Below are 17,270 nucleotides of genomic sequence, written 5' to 3' on the forward strand. Positions count from 1 at the left end.
TGTCTATAAGGACATTGGCGTATCTCAAAAAACATGGCCGCCACAGCCAATTAAATTTGAGCACCTATTAGACAAGGTTAACAGAGGCCGATCAGAACGAAACTCAATGGGCATGTTTGACTCATGGCCCTAGAGGTCTATAAGAATTTTGAAAGAAATCAGCCACTAGTTGGCGCTAACGAGCTGTATGGCTCTGTAATCACGTGGTGTTGCACACATCCACAAAATATGCATATCATTTGATAGATCTCCTCATATTGAACAACTTTGCCTCTAGAACCATTGCTATCAATCAAATTGTTCATTAAATATTTGCAATTATGTTAAAAACCTACTTTTGCAAACTAGTCCCTGGTTTTTTGCCCGATCGGACCCAAACCAGTCTAGGACAATTCTCTAGACTCTCTAGATCATTAATTATCAAAAAAAAGTTCAACTTTTGCATTTGAATGGCTATAGCAGGGTGATTTAGAAGAGGGACATAGCAAAACACACTCAATAGCCTATAAATTTTAAAGAAAAACTCAAAACTTCAGGAAAATTGGTGGGCATGTGTGACATTAGATCCTTAACAAGCATACAAAGCTTTATAGAGATCGGACCATAGGTGGCGCTATAACTGTTAAAAACCATATGTTTCCTATGGTAAATTGCCTATATTGCCTGTAATTTGAGTTTTCCATCTATTATTTCAGTGTTTAAAATCTTGCTAAATAAAACTTAATGTATTTTGATGCTTGTGTGCTTAAAGGCCTTAAATGCTTGAACCCCGCTAAATGCTGCTTGCAGCTTTAATTAGGGGTTCAAGCACGAAGTGCTGAAACCCTATTGTAATTGTAAGGGTTTTTATTATTATTATTCTCCGCTAAAACGCATCGTGCAGCCCAAACCGTAAGGGCTGGAGCTTTGAAACTTTGTCAGATGGTAGCCCAAAAATCGAGGAGAGGTTATCAAATTATGAGCCAAATTGGCCTATAGGTGGCGCTATAGCAATCAATTGTGCGAAACTGCTCATAACTCCTAAACCGTATGTCATAGACTCAAGTGTCTTATATCATTGGAAAGCTGAATACCTGACGTAAATAATGTATATCTCCGATTTCATTTCCGGTATGCAAATTTTTCCGTCATTTTGAATTTTGTTGTAAAACTACTTTTGCGAACTAGTCCCTGGATTTTTGCCCGATCGGAACCAAACCAGTGCAGAAATGTTCTCTGGAGTATGAATATCAATAATTATCGAAAAAAAGTTGAAATTTCTATTCACGATCGCTAAGGGGCGGAAAACAAACGTTGTGGGAGGAGCCTATTTTACTAAAATGGCTATAACTCAAGAACAAAATGAGATATCTTTACCAAACTTTATACACATATGTATGGACTGAGTTTTGGGTCACGATAAAAGAATCGCGACGATTGAACACTTGGTGGCGCTATAACACGAAAAAAACATGAAAATGGCTATAACCACCCGACCGCTAGTCCGATTGACTTGAAAATTGGTATGCAGTGTCTTGGTCCAAGGTACCATATATGTCTATGAGGATATTGGCGTATCTCAAAAAACATGGCTGCTATTGGCCAATGAAGTTTGAGCACCTCTAAGACAAGGTTAACGGAGGCTGATCGGAATGAAACTCGGTGGGCATGTTTGACTCATGGACTTAGAGGTCTGTAAGAATTTTGAAAGAAATCGGCCACTAGTTGGCGCTAACGAGTTTTTTGGCTCTGTAATCACGTGGTGTTGCACACATCAACCAAATATACACATCATATGATAGGGCTCCTCATACTGAACAACTTTTCCTCTAAAAGCATTGCTGTCAATCAAATCGTTCATTAAATATTTGCGATTATGTTTAAAACCTACTTTTGCGAACTAGTCTCTGGATTTTTGCCTGATCGGAAACAAACCAGTCTAGGACAATTCTCTGGACTCTCTAGATCAATAATTATCAAAAAAAAGTTGAACTTTTGCATTTGAATGCCTATAACAGGGTCATTTAGAAGAGGGGCGTAGCAAAATACACTCAAAAGCATATAAATCCTAAAGGAAAACTCAAAACTTCACGAAAATTATTATGTATATGTAACATAACATGCTGAAAAAGCATGCAAAGTTTCATGGAGATCGGACCATAGGTGGCGCTATAACTGTTAAAAAGCTTTGAAAACCATGTATTCCTATGGTGAAATGCCTGTATTGGCTGTAAATGGTATTCTCCATCTCTGTAATCAGGTGGGGTTAAAAACATCCACATAATATGCATAAATTATGATAGATCTCCTCATACTGAACAACTTTGCCTCAAGAACCAATACTGTCAATCAAATCGTTATTTAAACATTCACAATTATGTTAATAACCTACTTTTGCAAACTAGTCATAGATTTTTCAACCTGATCAGAACCAACCCAGGGCAGTACAATTCTCTGGACTCTTTAGAGCAATAATTATTTTTTTTAAAAGTTAAACTTTTGCATCTGAATGGCTATAACTGGGTTATTTCAAGATGTGGCCTTGACCAAGTGTCCCCAAATGCCTATATCTATTCAATGAATGCTCAGATATTCTTAAAAACAAGTCAGAACATGTGTACTATGCCTCCAAACAAGCATGAAAATTTTCAGACAGATAGGACCATATTTGCCTCTATAACAGTTAAAAAGCTGAAAATTATGAAAATAATGGTATATTAAGCCAATAAGTGGTCGTTTGCTGCCCCCCGCTGTTCATTTTATTGTACTACACTCTAATATTGATATACAAGTCATTTTCAGCTTTAAATAAATCACTATTTTAACATTTGCTATCACATTTAGTTAAAATTAATCTATTAAGTATTACTATTGACAATTGTCACATTGAGAAATGTGAATCTTGAAGGAGACTTGCAGGAAACATTTTGTTTACTGCAACATCATAAAGTTCAAATGTCTGTAACTACAACAAAATGTGTGTGTGTAGTCCTATGTTTCTGAATACATTTTTAAAAATCTGATTAATAGTTACAAAGAGCTATGTGAAATGATTATAGACCATAGCATTAAAAAAGTGTGTGTGTGTCTGGCCTTGACCAAGTGTCCCCAAATGCCTATATCTATTCAATGAATGCTCAGATATTCTTAAAAACAAGTCAGAACATGTGTAATATGCCTCCAAACAAGCATGACAATTTTCAGACAGATAGGACAATATTTGCCTCTATAACAGTTAAAAAGGTGAAAATGACAGAGTTCATATGAAAATAATGACCAATATGTGGTCTTTTGCTGCCCCCCGCTGTTCATTTTATTGTACTACACTCTAATATTGATCTATGGTTATAGATACATGGTTAATCATAGTAAATAATACTAGAACGTGGTGCATTTCACAAAAAAATGTGACATGCTCATAGACCATTAAAAGATATTTTCACAATAACATATCTCAAAAATATTGTGTGTGTGTGTGTGTGTGTGTGTGTGTGTGTGTGTGTAACCATGCATAATGGAACAACTGGTTTGAAGCCTGTTTCAGAGCCTATTTTACTAAAAGGGCTATAACTCAGGAACGAAATGAGATATCTTCACCAAACTTGGTACACTTGTGTATGGGATGAGTCTTTGGTCAAGGTAAAAAGAATTGTGAGGATTGAACACTTGGTGGCGCTATAACATAAAAAAACATGAAAAGGGCTATAACCACCCGACTGCCAGTCCGATTGACTTGAAAGTTGGTATGCAGTGTCTTGGTCCAAGGTACCACGCATGTCTATAAAGGAAATTGGTGTAGCTCAAAAAACATGGCCGCCATTGGCCAATGAAATGTGAGCACTTATTAGACAAGGTTAACAGAGGCCGATCGGAACAAAAGTTGGCGAGCATGTTTGACTCAGGGTCCTAGAGGTCTGTAATAATTTTTTAAGAATTTGGCCACTAGTAGGCGCCAATTAGTTTTATGGCTCTGTAATCACGTGATGTTTCACATATTCTCACAATATTGATATAATTTGATAGATCTCCTCATACTGAACAACTTTGTCTCTAGAAACATTGCTGTCAATCAAATCGTTCATTAAATATTTGTGATTATGTTAAAAACCTACTTTTGCAAATAAGTCCCTGTTTTTTTGCCCGATCGGAACCAAACCAGTCTAGGACAATTCTCTGGACTCTCTAGATCAATAATTATCAAAAAAAGTTTAACTTTTGCATTTGGATGGCTATAACAGGGTCATTTCGAAAAGAGGCGTGGCAAAAAACCCTCAAAAGCCTATAAATTCTAAGGGAAAGCTCAAAACTTCACGAAAATTGGTGGCCATGTGTGAGATTAGATCCTTAACAAGCATTAAACGTTTTATAGAGATCGGACCATAGGTGGCGCTATAACTGTTAAAAACCTTTTAAAACCATGTTTCCTATGGTGAATTGCCTGTAAATTGAATTTTCCATCTATTATTTCAGCGTTTAAAATCTTGCTAAATAAAACTTAATGTCTTTTGATGCTTGTGTGCTTAAAGGCCTTAAAGGCTTGAACCCCGCTAAATGCTGCTTGCAGCTTTAATTAGGGGTTCAAGCACGAAGTGCTGAAACCCTATTGTAATTGTAAGGGTTTTTATTATTATTATTCTCCGCTAAAACGCATCGTGCAGCCCAAACCGTAAGTGCTGGAGCGTTGAAACTTTGTCAGATGGTAGCCCAAAAATCGAGGAGAGGTTATCAAATTATGAGCCAAATTGGCCTATAGGTGGCGCTATAGCAATCAATTGTGCGAAACTGCTCATAACTCCTAAACCGTATGTCATAGACTCAAGTGTCTTATATCATTGGAAAGCTGAATACCTGACGTAAATAATGTATATCTCCGATTTCATTTCCGGTATGCAAATTTTTCCGTCATTTTGAATTTTGTTGAAAAATTACTTTTGCGAACTAGTCCCTGGATTTTAACCCGATCGGAACCAAACCAGTGCAGAAATGTTCTCTGGAGTCTGAATATCAATAATTATCGAAAAAAAGTTGAAATTTCGATTCACGGTTGCTAAGGTGCAGAAAACGAATGTTGTGGGAGGAGCCTATTTTACTAAAATGGCTATAACTCAAGAACAAAATGAGATATCTTTACCAACCTTGGTACACATATGTATGGGCTGAGTCTTTGGTCACGATAAAACAATCGCGACGATTGAACACTTGGTGGCGCTATAACACAAAAAAAACATGAAAATGGCTATAACCACCCGACCGCTAGTCCGATTGACTTGAAAATTGGTATGCAGTGTCTTGATCCAAGGTGCCATATATGTCTATGAGGACATTGGCGTATCTTAAAAAACATGGCCGCTATCGGCCAATGAATTTTGAGTACATCTAAGACAAGGTTAACGGAAGCTGATCGGAATGAAACTCGGTGGGCATGTTTGACTCATGGCCCTAGAGGTCTGTAAGAATTTTGAAAGAAATCGGCCACTAGTTGGCGCTAACAAGTTTTATGGCCCTGTAATCACGTGGTGTTGCACACATAAACCAAATATACATATCATATGATAGGTCTCCTCATGCTGAATAACTTTGCCTCTAGAAGCATTGCTGTAAATCAAAGCGTTCATTAAATATTCGCGATTATGTTTAAAACCTACTTTTGCAAACTAGTCCCTGGATTTTTGCCTGATCGGAACCAAACCAGTCTAGGACAATTCTCTGGACTCTCTAGATCAATAATTATTGAAAAAAAGTTGACCTTTTGCATTTGGATGCCTATAACAGCGTCATTTAGAAGAAGGGCTTAGCAAAATACACTCAAAAGCCTATAAATCCTAAAGGAAAACTCAAAACTTCACAACAATTATTATGTATATGTGACATAACATGTTGAAGAAGCATGCAAAGTGTCAGGGAGATCGGACCATAGGTGGCGCTATAACTGTTAAAAAGCTTTGAAAACCATGTATTCCCTATGGTGAATTGCCTGTATTGGCTGTAAATGGTATTTTCCATCTCTGTAATCAGGTGGGGTAAAAAACATCCACATAATATGCAGAAATTATGATAGATCTCCTCATACTGAACAACTTTGGCTCAAGAACCAATACTGTCAATCAAATTGTTATTTATTTATTCACAATTATGTTAAAAACGTATTACCTAAAATTGCCACCAGATGGCAGCAGAAGACCACTCATTGGTTCATTCTGCTTACTAAGCATATTTAAACTTTATAAAATCATTATAATAAATGTTGCAAATGACATTTTGTCAATGTTTATCAATTAATTTGTTCATTTGATTAATGTTTTTACAATAATTATTAAATTACAATTAAAATAATGCCTGAAAATATGTTTAAAAGGGGAAAACCTGGAATAAGCTATTTGTTACCCATCATTTATTTCAAATATCTATATCTCCAACAAAATGTGCATGTGAGTTAAGCACGTTTGAAGACATTAACTTGGAAAATGTGCCAATGAGTGGTTCTCTGCTGCCACCTGCTGGGCTTAAATAGTCATTTTGTCATACTATTTACTTATCATGTTCTATAATTCCTATTTAGACATTATAAAGTCACTATTACAATATTTACAATTACATTTTGTCAAATTAATTTCTTTCAAATATATTATGGCGTATTACCTAAAATTGCCACCAGATGGCAGCAGAAGACCACTCATTGGCTTATCCTCTAAACTAATATTATTCAATCATATTTAGACTGTGATCGTGCAGACCAAAGCGTAAATGCTAGAGACTTGAAACTTTATCAGATGGTAGTACAAACATCGAGGCTAATGTTGTCAGAGTATGAACCCGATTGGCCAATAGGTGGCGCTACAGCAATCAAAAGCGCAAAATGGATCATAAATCCTAAACCGTATGTCGTAGACTCAAGTATCTTATATCATTGGAAAGGTGAGTCCATGACAAACAAAACGTATATCTCCGATTTCATTTACGCCATGATAGATTTTCCGCCATTTTGAATTTTGTCAAAAACTACTTTTGCAAACTAGTCCTAGGTTTTTTGCCCGATCGGAACCAAACCAGTGTCAAAATGTTCTCTGGAGTCAGATTATCAATAATTATCAAAAAAACGTCGAAATGTATATTCACGGTTGTTAAGGAGCGTAAAAATAGTTGTTCAGGGCGGAGCCTATTTACTAAAAAAGCTATAACTCAAGAAAAAAATGAGATATCTTTACCAAACTTGGTAGACATATGTATAGTCTGAGTCTTTGGTCAGGATAAAAAAATTGCGACGATTGAACACTTGGTGGCGCAATAACGTGAAACAACATGAAAATGGCTTTAACCACCCGACCGCTAGTCCGATTGACTTGAAAATTGGTATGCAATGTCTTGGTCCAAGGTACCAAGTGTGTCTATGAGGAGATTGGCGTATCTCAAAAAACATGGCTGCCACAGCCACTTAAATTTGAGCACCTATTAGACAAGTCTCATGGCCCTAGAGGTCTGTAAGAATTTTGAAAGAAATCGGCCACTAGTTGGCGCTAATGAGTTTTATGGCTCTGTAATCACGTGGTGTTGCACACATCCACGAAATATGCATATCATTTGATATATTCTAAGGGAAAACTCAAAACTTCACGAAAATTGGTGGGCATATGTGTCAAAACATCCTTAACAAGCATGCAAAGTTTTATAGAGATCGGACCATAGGTGGCGCTATAACAATAAAAAACCTTTAAAAACCATATGTTTTCTATGGTAAATTGCCTTTATTGCCTGTAAATTGACTTTTCCATCTATTAGTTCAGTGTTTAAAATCTTGCTAAATAAAACTTAATGTCTTTTGATGCTTGTGTGCTTAAAGGCCTTAAAGGCTTGAACCCCGCTAAATGCTGCTTGCAGCTTTAATTAGGGGTTCAAGCACGAAGTGCTGAAACCCTATTGTAATTGTATTGATTTTTATTATTAGGGGTTCAAGCACGAAGTGCTGAAACCCTATTGTAATTGTATTGATTTTTTAGGGGTTCAAGCACGAAGTGCTGAACACCTATTGTATTTGTGCTGATTTTTATTATTATTATTATTATTATTATTATTCTGCCATAAAACGCATCGTGCAGCCCAAACCGTAAGTGCTGGAGCTTTGAAACTTTGTCAGATGGTAGTACAAAAATCGAGGAGAGGTTATCAAATTATGAGCCAGATTGGCCTATAGGTGGCGCTATAGCAATCAATTGCGCGAAACTGCTCATAACTCCTAAACCGTATGTCGTAGACTCAAGTGTCTTATATCATTGGAAAGGTGAGTCCATGACAAACAAAACGTATATCTCCGATTTTATTTCCGCCATGATGGATTTTCCGCCATTTTGAATTTTGTCAAAAAACTACTTTTGCGAACTAGTCCCTGGATTTTAGACCGATCGGAACCAAACCAGTGCAGAAATGTTTTCTGGAGTCTGAATATCAATAATTATCGAAAAAAAGTTGAAATTTCGATTCACGGTTGCTAAGGGGCGGAAAACGAATGTTGTGGGAGGAGCCTATTTTACTAAAATGGTTTTAACTCAAGAACAAAATGAGATATATTTACCAAACTTGGTACACATGTGTATGGGCTGAGTCTTTGGTCACGATAAAAAAATCCCGACGATTGAACACTTGGTGGCGCTATAACATGAAAAAAACATGAAATTGGCTATAACCACCCGACCGCTAGTCCGATTGACTTGAAAATTGGTATGCAGTGTCTTGGTCCAAGGTACCATGTATGTCTATGAGGACATTGGCGTATGTCAAAAAACATGGCCGCCACAGCCAATTAAATTTGAGCACCTATTAGACAAGGTTAACGGAGGCCGATCGGAACGAAACTCTGTGGGCATGTTTAACTCATGGCCCTAGAGGTCTGTAAGAAGTTTGAAAGAAATCAGCCACTAGTTGGCGCCAACGAGTTTTACGGCTCTGTAATCACGTGGTGTTGCACACATCCATGAAATATGCATATCATTTGATAGAACTCCTCATACCAAACAACTTTGCCTCTAGAACTATTGCTGTCAATTAATATGTTCATTAAATATTTGCGTTTATGTTCAAAACCTACTTTTGCGAACTAGTCCCTGGATTTTTGCCCGATTGGAACCAAACTAGTCTAGGATAATTCTCTGGACTCTCTAGATCAATAATTATCGAAAAAAAGTTTAACTTTTGCATTTAAATGGCTATAACAGGGTAATTTAGAAAAGCGGCATGGCAAAATACACTCAAAAGCCTATAAATTCTAAGGGAAAACTCAAAACTTCACGAAAATTGTTATGCATATGTGAGATCACATCTTTAACAAGCATGCAAAGTTTTATGGAAATCAGACCATGGGTGGCGCTATAACTGTTTAAAACCTTTTAAAACCACGTATTTCCTATTGGAAATTGCCTGTATTGACTGTAAATGGTATTTTCCATCTATTATTTCAGTGTTTAAAATCTTGCTAAATAAAACTTAATGTCTTTTGATGCTTGTGTGCTTAAAGGCCTTAAAGGCTTGAACCCCGCTAAATGCTGCTTGCAGCTTTAATATTATTATTATTATTATTATTATTATTCTCCGCTAAAACGCATCGTGCAGCCCAAACCGTAAGGGCTGGAACTTTGAAACTTTGTCAGATGGTAGTAAACAAATCGAGGAGAGGTTATCAAATTATGAGCCAGATTGGCCTATAGGTGGCGCTATAGCAATCAATTGCGCGAAACTGCTCATAACTCCTAAACCGTATGTCGTAGACTCAAGTGTCTTATATCATTGGAAAGGTGAGTTTATGACGAACAAAACGTATATCTCCGATTTCATTTGCGCCATGATAGATTTTCCGCCATTTTGAATTTTGTCAAAAAACTACTTTTGCGAACTAGTCCTAGGTTTTTTGCCCGATCGGAACCAAACCAGTGCAGAAATGTTCTCTGGAGTCTGAATATCAATAATTATCGAAAAAAAGTTGAAATTTCTATTCACGGTTGCTAAGGGGCGGAAAACGAATGTTGTGGGAGGAGCCTATTTTACTAAAATGGCTATAACTCAAGAAAAAAATGAGATATCTTCACCAAACTTGGTACACATGTGTATGGGCTCCGTTTTTGGTCACGATAAAAAAACCGCGATGATTGAACACTTGGTGGCGCTATAACACGAAAAAAACATGAAAATGGCTATAACCACCCGACCGCTAGTCCGATTGACTTGAAAATTGGTATGCAGTGTCTTGGTCCAAGGTACCAAGTATGTCTATGAGGACATTGGCGTATCTCAAAAAACATGGCCGCCAAGGCCAACTAAATTTGAGCACCTATTAGACAAGGTTAACGGAGGCCGATCAGAACGAAACTCGATGGGTATGTTTGACTTATGGCCTTAGAGGTCTATAAGAATTTTGAAAGAAATCAGCCACTAGTTGGCGCTAACAAGTTTTATGGCACTGTAATCACGTGGTGTTGAACACATCCACAAAATATGCATATCGTTTGATAGACCTCCTCATATTGAACAACTTTGCCTCTGGAACCATTGCTGTTAATCCAATTGTTCATTAAATATTTGCGATTATGTTTAAAACCTACTTTTGCAAACTAGTCCCTGGTTTTTTGCCTGATCGGAACCAAACCAGTATAGGACAATTCTCTGGACTCTCTAGATCAATAATTATCGAAAAAAAGTCCAATTTTTGCCTTTGGATGGCTATAACAGGGTCATTTAGAAGAGGGGCGTAGCAAAATACACTCAAAAGCCTATAAATCCTAAAGGAAAACTCAAAACTTCACGAAAATTGTTATGTATATGTAACATAACATGCTGAAAAATCATGCAAAGTTTCATGGAGATCGGACTATAGGTGGCGCTATAACTGTTAAAAAGCTTTGAAAACCATGTAATCCTATGGTGAAATGCCTGTATTGGCTGTAAATGGTATTTTCCATCTCTGTAATCAGGTGGGGTTAAAAACATCCACATAATATGCATAAATTATGATAGATCTCCTCATACTGAACAACTTTGCCTCAAGAACCAATACTGTCTATCAAATCGTTATTTAAACATTCACAATTATGTTAATAACCTACTTTTGCAAACTAGTCATAGATTTTTCAACCTGATCAGAACCAAACCAGTGCAGTACAATTCTCTGGACTCTTTAGAGCAATAGTTATTTTAAAAAAAAGTTAAACTTTTGCATCTGAATGGCTATAACAGGGTTATTTCATGATGTGGCCTTGACCAAGTGTCCCCAAATGCCTATATCTATTCAATGAATGCTCAGATATTCTTAAAAACAAGTCAGAACATGTGTACTATGCCTCTAAACAAGCATGAAAAATTTCAGACAGATAGGACAATATTTGCCTCTATAACAGTTAAAAAGCTGAAAATTATGAAAATAATGGTATATTAAGCCAATAAGTGGTCGTTTGCTGCCCCCCGCTGTTCATTTTATTGTACTACACTCTAATATTGATCTACAAGTCATATTCAGCTTAAAATAAATCACTATTTTAACATTTGCAATCACATTTAGTTAAAATGAATCTATTAAGTATTACTATTGACAATTTTCACATTGAGAAATGTGAATCTTGAAGGAGACTGGCAGGAAACATTTTGTTTACTGCAACATCATAAAGTTCAAATGTCTGTATCTACAACAAAATGTGTGTGTGTAGTCCTATGTTTCTGAATACATTTTTAAAAATCTGATAAATAGTTACAAAGAGCTATGTTAAATGATTATAGACCATAGCATTAAAAAAGTGTGTGTGTGTGTGTGTGTGTGTGTGTGTCTGGCCTTGACCAAGTGTCCCCAAATGCCTATATCTATTCAATGAATGCTCAGATATTCTTAAAAACAAGTCAGAAGATGTGTACTATGCCTCTAAACAAGCATGAAAAATTTCAGACAGATAGGACAATATTTGCCTCTATAACAGTTAAAAAGCTGAAAATTATGAAAATGATGGTATATTAAGCCAATAAGTGGTCGTTTGCTGCCCCCCGCTGTTCTTTTTATTGTACTACACTCTAATATTGATCTATAAGTCATATTCAGACTTTAAAAAAAATCACAATTTTAACATTTACAATCACATTTAGTCAAAATTAATCTATTAGCTATTACCATTGACAATAATTGTCACATTGAGAAATGTGAATCTTGAAGGAGACTTGCAGGAAACATTTTGTTTACTGCAACATCATATAGTTCAAATGTCTGTATCTACAACAAATTGTGTGTGTGTGTAGTCCTATGTTTCTGAATACATTTTTAATAATCTGATTAATAGTTACAAAGAGCTATGTGAAATGATTATAGACCATAGTGTGTGAAAAAGTGTGTCTGTGTGTGTCTGTGTGTGTGTGTGTGTGTGTGTGTGTGTGTGTGTGTGTGTGTGTGTGTGTGTGTGTGTGTGTGTGTGTATAAGCATGTATAATGGAATTAACATGGAAGACCAATATGATATTTAAGTGAAGCAACTGTGAAAAGACTGTATTAATAAGTAGAATGTCCAGCAGAGGGCAGCAGAAGACCACTTATTGACTCACTTTCCTTTTAAAGTTTGATTTTCCACAGTATTTTGCACTAAAGCAATTACTATTATAACACAATCATATTTTGTCAGAGTTGACACTTCACATAATTACTAGCAATGTGGTAAATCATGATAAATCACATTAGAAACATGGTAAATCATGGTAAATAATACTAGAACATGGTATATCATTGTAAATTTTGCTAGAACAGGGTAAATCACGGTAGACTATGGTAAATCATGCTAGAAACATGGTTATTCATAGTAAATAATACTAGAACGTGATGTATTTCACAAAAAAATTTGACATGCTCATAGACCATTAAAAGATATTTTCACAATTACATATCTCAAAAACATTTTGTGTGTGTGTGTGTAACCATGCATAATGGAACAACTGGTTTGAAGCCTGTTTTAGAGACTATTTTACTAAAAGGGCTATAACTCAGGAACGAAATGAGATATCTTCACCAAACTTGGTACACATGTGTATGGGCTGAGTCTTTGGTCACAGTAAAATTAATTGTGAGGACTGAAAACTTGGTGGCGCTATAACATTAAAAAAACATGAAAAGGGCTATAACCACCCACCTGCTAGTCCAATTGACTTGAAAATTGGTATGCAGTGTCTTGGTCCAAGGTCCAAACATGGCCGCCATTGGCCAATGAAATTTGAGCACCTATAAGACAAGGTTAAAGGAGGCCGATCGGAACAAAACTTGGTGAGCATGTTTGACTCATGGTCCTAGAGGTCTGTAATAATTTTTTAAGAAATTGGCCACTAGTAGGCTCCAACGAATTTTACGGCTCTGTAATCACGTGATGTTTCACATATTCCCACAATATTGATATAATTTGATAGATCTCCTCATACTGTACAACTGTGCCTCTAGAAACATTGCTGTCAATCAAATCGTTCATTAAATATTCGTAATTATGTTAAAACCCTACTTTTGCAAACTAGTCCCGTTTTTTTTGCCCGATCGGAGCCAAACAAGTCTAGGACAATTCTCTGCACTCTCTAGATCAATAATTATCAAAAAAGTTGAACTTTTGCATCTGGATGGCTATAACAGGGTCATTTAGAAAAGAGGCGTGGCAAAATACACTCAAAAGCCTATAAATTCTAAGGGAAAGCTCAAAACTTCACGAAAATTGGTGGGCATATGTGACATTAGATCCTTAACAAGCATTAAACGTTTTATAGAGATCGGACCATAGGTGGCGCTATAACTGTTAAAAACCTTTTAAAACCATGTTTCCTATGGTAAATTGCCTGTAAATTGACTTTTCCATCTATTATTTCAGTGTTTAAAATCTTGCTAAATAAAACTTAACGTCTTTTGATGCTTGTGTGCTTAAAGGCCTTAAAGGCTTGAACCCCGCTAAATGCTGCTTGCAGCTTTAATTATTATTATTATTATTATTATTCTCCGCTAAAACGCATCGTGCAGCCCAAACCGTAAGGGCTGGAACTTTGAAACTTTGTCAGATGATAGTACACAAATCGAGGAGAGGTTATCAAATTATGAGCCAGATTGGCCTATAGGTGGCGCTATAGCAATCAATTGCGCGAAACTGCTCATAACTCCTAAACCGTATGTCGTAGACTCAAGTGTCTTATATCATTGGAAAGGTGAGTCCATGACGAACAAAACGTATATCTCCGATTTCATTTCCGCCATGATAGATTTTCCGCCATTTTGAATTTTGTCAAAAAACTACTTTTGCGAACTAGTCCCTGGATTTTAGACCGATCGGAACCAAACCAGTGCAGAAATGTTCTCTGGAGTCTGAATATCAATAATTATCGAAAAAAAGTTGAAATTTCTATTCACGGTTGCTAAGGGGCGGAAAACGAATGTTGTGGGAGGAGCCTATTTTACTAAAATGGCTATAACTCAAGAACAAAATGAGATATCTTCACCAAACTTGGTACACATGTGTATAGGCTCAGTTTTTGGTCACGATAAAAAAACCGCGATGATTGAACACTTGGTGGCGCTATAACACGAAAAAAACATGAAAATGGCTATAACCACCCGACCGCTAGTCCGATTGACTTGAAAATTGGTATGCAGTGTCTTGGTCCAAGGTACCATGTATGTCTATGAGGACATTGGCGTATCTCAAAAAACATGGCCGCCAAGGCCAATTAAATTTGAGCACCTATTAGACAAGGTTAACGGAGGCCGATCAGAACGAAACTCGATGGGTATGTTTGACTTATGGCCCTAGAGGTCTATAAGAATTTTGAAAGAAATCGGCCACTAGTTGGCGCTAACAAGTTTTATGGCACTGTAATCACGTGGTGTTTAACACATCCACGAAATATGCATATCGTTTGATAGACCTCCTCATATTGAACAACTTTGCCTCTGGAACCATTGCTGTCAATCCAATTGTTCATTAAATATTTGCAATTATGTTAAAAACCTACTTTTGCGAACTAGTCCCTGGTTTTTTGCCCGATCAGAACCAAACCAGTCTAGGACAATTCTTTGGACTCTCTAGATCAATAATTATCAAAAAAAAGTCCAACTTTTGCATTTAGATGGCTATAACAGTGTCATTTAGAAGAGGGATGTAGCAAAATACACTCAATAGCCTATAAATCTTAATGGAAAACTCAAAACGTCACTAAAATTGTTATGTATATGTGACATAACATGCTGAAGAAGTGTGCAAAGTTTCATGGAGATTGGACCATAGGTGGCGCTATAACTGTTAAAAAGCTTTGAAAACCATGTATTCCCTATGATGAATTGCCTGTATTGGCTGTAAATGGTATTTTCCATCTCTGTAATCAGGTGGGGTTAAAAACATCCACATAATATGCATATATTATGATAGATCTCCTCATGCTAAACAACTTTGCCTCAAGAACCAATACTGTCAATCAAATTGTTCATTAAATATTAACGATTATGTTAAAAACCTCTTTTTGCAAACTAGTAATAGATTTTTCGACCTGATCAGAACCAAACCAGTGCAGTACAATTCTCTGGACTCTTTAGAGCAATAATTATAAAAAAAAGTTAAACTTTTGCATCTGAATGGTTATAACAGGGTAATTTCAAGATGTGGCCTTGACCAAGTGTCTCCAAATGCCTATATCTATTCAATGAATGCTCAGATCTACTTAAAAACAAGTCAGTACATGTATCCTATGCCTCTTAACAAGCATGAAACATTTCAGACAGATCGGACAATATTTGCCTCTATAACAATTAAAAAGGTGAAAATTACAGAGTTCATATCAAAATAATGGTATATTAAGCCAATAAGTGGTCGTTTGCTGCCCCCCGCTGTTCATTTTATTGTACTACACACAAAATAATTGATCTCTAAGTCATATTTAACTGCTCATAACTCCTAAACCGTATGTCGTAGACTCAAGTGTCTTGTATCATTAGAAAGGTGAGTCCATGATGAACAAAACTAACATGTTAAACGAATGTTGTGGGAGGAGCCTATTTTACTAAAATGGCTATAACTCAAGAACAAAATGAGATATCTTAACCAAACTTGGTACACATGTGTATGGGCTTAGTCTTGGTTATAATAAGCCAATAAGTGGTCGTTTGCTGCCCCCCGCTGTTCATTTTATTGTACTACACACACAAAAATTGATCTATAAGTCATATTTAGACTTTAAAAAAAATCACTATTTAAACATTTACATCACATGTAGTCAAAATTAATCTATTAAGTATTACTACTGACAATTGTGTCACATTGAGAAATGTGAATCTTGAAGGAGACTTGCAGGAATTTTGTTATGTTTACTGCAACATCATATAGTTATAATGTCTGTATCTACAACATAATTTGTGTGTAGTCCAATGTTTCTGAATACACTTTTAATAATCTGATTAATGGTTACAAAGATCTATGTGAAATGATTATAGACCATAGCATTAAAAAAAATGTGTGTGTGTGTGTGTGTGTGTGTGTGTGTGTGTGTGTGTGTGTGTGTGTGTGTGTGTGTGTGTGTGTGTGTGTGTGTGTGTGTGTGTGTGTGTGTGTGTGTGTGTGTGTAAGCATGCATAATGGAACAACTGGTTTGAAGCCTGTTTCAGAGCCTATTTTACTAAAAGGGCTATAACTCAAGAACGAAATGAGATATCTTCACCAAACTTTGTACACATGTGTATGGGCTCAGTCTTTGGTCACGATAAAACAATCGCAACGATTGAACACTTGGTGGCGCTATAACATGAAAAAAACATGAAAATGGCTATAACCACTCGACCGCTAGTCCGATTGACTTGAAAATTGGTATGCATTGTCTTGGTCCAAGGTACCATGCATGTCTATGAGGACATTGGCGTAACTCAAAAAACATGGCCGCCACAGCCAATTAAATTTGAGCACCTATTAGACAAGGTTAACTTAGGCCGATCAGAACGAAACTCAATGGGTATGTTTGACTCATGGCCCTAGAGGTCTGTAAGAATTTTTTAAGAAATTGGCCACTAGTAGGCGCTAACAAGCATATGTTTCCTATGGTAAATTGCCTGTAATTTAAGTTTTCCATCTATTATTTCAGTGTTTAAAATCTTGCTAAATAAAACGTAATGTCTTTTGATGCTTGTGTGCTTAAAGGCCTTAAAGGCTTGAACCCCGCTAAATGCTGCTTGCAGCTTTAATTATTATTATTATTCTCCGCTAAAACGCATCGTGCAGCCCAAACCGTAGAAGCTGGAGCTTTGAAACTTTGTCAGATGGTAGTACAAAAAT

This window comes from Gobio gobio, assembly GCF_949357685.1.
Source record: "Gobio gobio genome assembly, chromosome: 8".
In the NCBI taxonomy this organism is placed as follows: Eukaryota; Metazoa; Chordata; class Actinopteri; order Cypriniformes; family Gobionidae; genus Gobio; species Gobio gobio.